The sequence below is a fragment of the Molossus molossus genome, unplaced genomic scaffold (assembly GCF_014108415.1).
Source record: "Molossus molossus isolate mMolMol1 unplaced genomic scaffold, mMolMol1.p scaffold_m16_p_2, whole genome shotgun sequence".
Classification (NCBI taxonomy): Eukaryota; Metazoa; Chordata; class Mammalia; order Chiroptera; family Molossidae; genus Molossus; species Molossus molossus.
In genome coordinates, this window is record NW_023425355.1 from 90,606,234 (window position 1) to 90,613,033 (window position 6,800).

Consider the following 6,800-nt stretch of genomic DNA (forward strand, 5'->3'; position numbering starts at 1 on the left):
AGTGGAACAGAACAGAGAGCCCAGAAATGGACCCAAGGCAATATGCTCAATTAATATTTGACAAAGGTGGCAAGAGCATACAGTGGAGTAAAGACAGCCTCTTTAATAAACAGTGCTGGGAAAATTGAACAGCTAAATGCATAAAAATGAAACTAGACCATCAACTTACACCCTACACAAGAATAAACTCAAAATGGATAAAAGATTTAAATGTGACTCATGAATCCACAAAAATTTTAGAAGAAAATTTCACACATCATACTCAGCAGAATTTTCACTGACACATCACCTAAGGCAACAGAAACAAAAAAGAAAATGAACACATGAGACTACATCAAACTCAAAAGCTTCTGCACAGCAAAAGATACAATCATCAAAATGAAAAAGCAACCCACCGTGTGGGAGAGCATAATTGCCAATGTTATATCAGATAAGGGATTAATCTCCAATACTTATAGAGTGCTCATACAACTCAACAAAAAGAAGACAAAGAACTCAATTTAAAAATGGGCAGAGGAATAAAATAGATACCTCTCGAAACAGGACATACAAACGTCAAAGAGACATATGTAGAAATGTTCAACATCACTAATCATCAGAGAGATGCAAATTAAAACAACAATGAGGTATCACCTCACACCTGTCAGAATGGCAACCATCAACAAACCATCAAACAAGAAGTGCTGACTAGGATGTGGGGAAAAGGGTATCTAGTATACTGCTGGTGGGAATGCAGATTGGTGCAGCCACTATGGAAAACAATATGGTGTTCCTCAAAGTATTAAAAATGGAACTGCTGATTTCTGGTCAAGATGGCAGCATAAGTAATCGCAGTATTGTATCCTCTCACAACCACATCAAAGTTACAACTAAACTACAGAACAACCATCATTCAAAACCACCTGAAATCAAGCTGAATGGAAGTCCTACAACTACGGAATTAAAGAAGCAGCCACATCAATACTGGTAGAGGAGCGGAGGCGGACGAGTTGGTCTTACACCCACGTGTGACAGATAAAAATCAGGAGGACACCTCCACTGGGAAGGTCCTCCCTGAGGACTGAGGAGTCCCCATCCCACACTAAGTGCCCCATTCAGGGTTTCAGTGCCAGGAAGAGAAGTCCCCATAACTTCTGGCTGGAAAACCATCAGGAACTGAGGCTCAGGGTGGCTGAGTTGGCTGAAGCCCCAGGCAGCTCCTCTTAAAGGGCCCGCATACAGACTTATCTGACTCACTTCCTCTAAGCTTGGAGAGGAGGCAGTTCGAAGGGCGCCAGAGACATACAGGGAAGAACTGAGCTATTTGGCATTGGAGCAAGGGCTGGAGATGGGGCTTTTTCTGGGACAAACATGCTGTCAGAGACCTTTGTTTCTTTGGTGAGCCATTCCCTGGGGTGGCAGACAGCTGCCATATCTGGGACTCTAGCAACTTGGCTCACACTGGCTGCCCCACACTGGCGATTCCCTGAGGCCCCGCCCCACCCAACTTTCAGGCCCACCCAAGCTGTTGCCACTTGCTTAACCATAGGATTGGCCTGTCTTGGATCCTGCTTCAGGTTTTTCCTAAATTCTTTCAAACAAGCAGCATCTGGACTCAGATAGCCCCATACCTCTCATTAAGTAATACACAGAAACAAACACAGAGAGGCAGCCAAAATGAGGAGAGAAAGAAACAGGTCCCAAATGAAAGAACAGAACAAAACCCTAGGAAAAGAACTAAGCAAAATGGAGATAAGCAACCTAACAGATGCTGAGTTCAAAATACTGCTTAAAAGGATGCTCAATGAACTTAGTGAGAACCTCAGCAAATTTAGTGAGGGCCTCAAAAGCATAAAAAGGGACCAGTCAGAAATGAAGGATGCACAGTCAGAAATGAAGGAGGCACTAACTGAATTAAATAATAATTTACACAGATTCAATAGTAGAGTAGGCAAAGTCAAGAAGCAAACCATCAATTTGGAATATAAGGAAGCAAAAAGAAAAAGGAATCCAAAAAAATAAGGATAGTGTAAGGTGCCTCTGGGACAACTTCAAGCATGCCAACATTCACATCCTGGGGGTGCCAGAAGGAGGAGAGAGAGAACAAGAAATCAAAAACCTATTTGAGACAATAATGGCAGAAAACTTTCCTAACTTGGGAAAGGAAAGAGACATATAAGTCCAGGAAGCACAGAGAGTCCCAAACAAGATGAACCCCAAGAGGGCCACACCAAGACACATCATCATCAAAATGCAAAAGATTCAAGACAAAGAGAGAATCTTAAAAGCAGCAAGAGAAAAGCAGTTAGTTACCTACAAGGGAGTTCCCATAAAACTGTCAGCTGATTTCGCAAAAGAAACTTTGCAGGCCAGAAGGGAGTGGCAAGAAATATTCAGAGTGATGAAAAGCAAGAACCTACAACCAAGATTACAACCAAGCAAAGCTGTCATTTAGAATTGATGGCCATATAAAGAGTTTCCCAGACAAAAAAATGTTAAAGGAGTTCATTACCACCAAACCGTTATTATATGAAATGACGAAGGGTCTTTTTGAAGAAAAAGATAAAATGTATGAACAAACAAAATGGCAATGAATACATATCTATCAACATTTGAATCTACAAACAAAATGAACAAGCAGAACAGAAACATTCTCATAGATACAGAGAACATTTTGTTGGTTGCCAGATGGAAGGGGGGTTGGGGGAATGGGTGAAAAAGACGAGGGGTTAAGAAGTACAAGTTGGTTGCTATACTGATAAACCTCAGAGGAAATGGGGTTAGGGGGTGGAAAGAAATAAACCAAAGAATTTATATGCATAACCAGTGGTCACAGACAACAGTGTGGTGAAAGCAAGGGGGAAAGAAGTGAGAAGGAGGGTGTCAATGTGGGGGGATCTATAATACTTACAATAAAGATAATTTAAAAATAATTATCTCAATTATGTAATTTTTATTAATAATAAAATAATAATATAATAATAATAATAATTTTTATTTAAAATTTTTAATAAAAATAACACATTGTTTTAAAAAATTTACTTCCCCAAAGAAATCTTTTCTGAATTATTGATCCACCCAATCAGGTCCCTTCTAATCTCATTGCATCCTTTACTATTGCTTAATATCACTAATTAGGATATAATGTTTTCATGTGATTATTCATTTAATATCTGACCTATAACCTCATTAACTTGTAGGTTCCTTGTGCTTGTTGAATGAATAAATAGACTAATTAAAATATAAAAATAAAGCCATATCTCTTTTGAATTCACAGCTCATGTTTGGGTGAGACTTCCCTTAGAAAATAGTGCAGAGCAGCTATGTTACATTCACACAATGGAATACTACTCTGCCATAAAAAGGAAAAAACTTTTACTGTTTAGGATAGCATCAATAAACCTGGACACCATTAAGCTAAGTGAAATAAGCCAGTCAGAGAAAGACAAATACATATGATTTCACTTATATTTGGAATCCAGTGAACAAACTGAACAAATAAAACAGGGACAGACTCATAGATAGAGAGCAGGCAGGCAGCTCTAGGAGGTGGAGAGGTATTGGGGATGAAGGAATTGAGCAATAAAGAGAGAGAACTCGTGCATCAACTACAGTGTAGTAATTGTGAGGGGAGGGAGTTGGGTGGAGGTGGAAGAGGGTATGAAGAGATAAATGGTGATGGAAACAAATAAAAGAAAGAAAAAAAAGATTAAAGAAAATAGTGCAGAGGGGGAAAGATGGTGGTGGGCAAGAGTGGAGCAAGGATGCTAGTGTGAGAGAGAATGTGGGTGGGCGTGAGTGTGAACGAGCAACCTCAAGCAGTGCAGAAATGTGGGGCAGAGGGTTCTTGTGCTGTGGACAGGGAGCATCCAGCTACTGCAGTGAGCAGCTTGTCAGGGTGCTTCTCCCTGTGCAGCTGGAAGACCCCACCATTGTGAAAGATCACTGGTCTTCTCTGGGAGGAGGCAGTGGAGAGCGACTATGGCTGAGTGACCTGAGTTCACCAGTGCACCTTGCACCATCGAACCAGTAGACCAGAGCACTGTAGTAGTGTTGTCAATGTAGCTGCTCAGGGAAGCAGCAACCAGCTGGGAGCCGAGCATCATCCCCCACAGTAGCAGCAGTAGCAACAACTCTGGAGGGGAGCAGATCCCCCACAGCAGCAGCATGATCAGAGCCAAACATTGCCTCTAGCAGCAGTAGCACCAGCTTGGGAGCCCACCAACTTCCCCCACAGCAGCAGTGAATGGGCAGGAGTGGAGTTCCACTCCCAACAGCAGCTGAGGCTTGGGAGTTTAGACAAACCTTCAGCAGCAGAGACTTGGGAGCAGACATCCATCCACAGGCAGCAGTAGAGTAGATCAGCAGCAGAGACCAATCCCTAGCAGCATCACAGAGGCTGATCAGCAGCGATGCCCCAGCCCAAACAGCAGCAAGGCTAAGGCAGCCCAGACATGCCCCTCACAACTGCAGCACTGGATTTGGAGTGGAGCCCATCCCCCAGCAGCAGCAAAGTCACAGGAGCTGAGCATCCTCAGCCCCCAACAGCAGCAAAGCATTGGGAGCTGAGAGCACCCCTTGGCAACAGCAGCAGCAGTAGGAGTGCAAACTGTAAGCTGACATGACCCCAGCAACATCAGCAGTGAATGATCAAGATCTGAGCCCCACTAGGCAGCACTGCACCCCAGTAGCACACCAGCTGGACACACACCCCCCAGGACTGCACCAGCAGGAACCATGCACCCCAGTAGTGCCTACCACAACAGACCAACACAAGCCACCAGTTGACAATACTCCAGGACCCACAGCAAATAAGAGTTGCCACAAACTAAAACAGTCTGGGAGGCACAGCAGCTTTATTTGATACACACCAACCTGCCTACACATCCCAACATCACTCACTATGCCTAGAACTACCAAACTGCTAAAATGGAGAGACAAAGAAACAACACCTAAATGAAAGAAAAGGAGGAATCATCAAAAAAAGAACTACATTAAATGGAAATGAGCAATTTGTCAGATAACAAATTCAAAGCAATGATTTTAAGGGTACTCAAACAAATTAGTGAGAACCAGAAGCAACTTAATGAGAATTACAAAGAGATCAGTGGGAACTACATCAGCATAAAAAAAGTAGAAGCTATGAATAAAAAATCAAGTGAAAGTAAAGAATAACATAGCTGATATAAAAAAATACCCTAGAATGTCTCAATAGTATATTAGAAGAAGCTTAAGACTGAATCAGCAAGTTACTAGAAAAGGTAGGAAAAAAGCACTAAAATAGAGTAGCAAATGGAAAAAAAAATTTTTAAAGCAGGAGGAGAGTTTAAGGAAGCTTTGGAACACCTCAAAACGTAACAATATTCGCCTCACAGATGTCCCAGAAGGAAAAGAATTGGAGAAAGGGATAGAGAACCTGTCTGAAAAAAATAATGACAGAGAACTTCCCTAATGTGGTGAAGGAAAAAGTCACACAAGTCCAGGAAACACAGAGCATCCAAAGCAAGATGAACCCAAAAGACCCACAGCTTAGAAACATCATAATTAAAATGGCATACATTAAAGACAAAGAAAGAATCTTAAAGGAAAGGTACCTACAAGGAAGCTCCCAGACTGTCAGTTGATTTCTCAATAGAAAAACTGTGGAACAGAAGGCAGTGGCATGAAGTATACAAAGTAATGAAAAGCAAGGGTCTAAATCTAAGACTACTCTATCCAGCAAGGTTATTATTCAAAATTGAAGATAAAATAAAGAGCTTCACAAACAAAAAAAGCTAAAGGAATTTACCACCATGAAAACAGCACTATAAGAAATGCTAAAGGGCCCTGGCCAGTTTGGCTCAGCGGTTAGAGCGTTGGCCTGCGGTCTGGAGAGACCCGGGTTCGGTTCCCGCTAAGGGCACGTACTTCGGTTGCAGTTTGTCCCCGGCCCTGGTTGGTCGTGCGGGTGGCAGCCACTCGATGTGTCCCTTCACATCGATGTTTCTCTCTCTCTCTCCCTTCCTCTCTCTCCCTCCCACTCTATCTGTACAAAAATGGAAAAATATCCTCTGGTGAGGATTAAAAAAAAAAAGAAATGCTAAAGGGACTGTGGTAAAAAGAGGAAATGAGAGAGAGAGAGAGAGAGAGAGAGATGCAGGCATAAAATAAAATTGGCAACTGATAAGTATCTATCAATAATAACATTAAGCCCTGGCCAGTTTGGCTCACCAATTATTGCATTGGCCCACAGACTGGAGAGTCCTGGGTTTGGTTCCCACTAAGGGCATGTACCTTGGGTGCAGTTTGCCCTGGTCCCAGGTGGAATCATGTGGGTGGCAACCAGTAGATGTGTCTCTCTCACATTGATGTTTCTCTATGTATATTGAAAAAGAAAAAATAATAATAATAACCTTATATGTAAATGGCTTAATTGCTCCAATCAAAAGACATAGGGTAGCTGATTGGATAAGAAAACACGACCCATATATATGCTCTCTACAAGAGGCCTACCTCACAACAAAACACTCACACAGGATGAAAGTGAAGGGTTGGAAAAAATGTTCCATGGAAATGGAAATGAAAAAAGGTAGTATAGCAATACTCATAGCTGATAAGATAGATTTCAAAACCAGGGCCATAATAAGAAACAAAGAAGGTCACTACATAATATTAAGGTTGCCAAATGGGCGGGAAAGGGGGAAAAAGGTGAAGGGATTAAGAAGTACAAATTCATTGCTAGACTGACAAACCTCAAAGGAAAAGGGGTTGGGGGGTGGGAAGAAATAAACCAAAGAACTTATATGCATAACCAATGGACACAGACGATAGTGTAGGAAAAG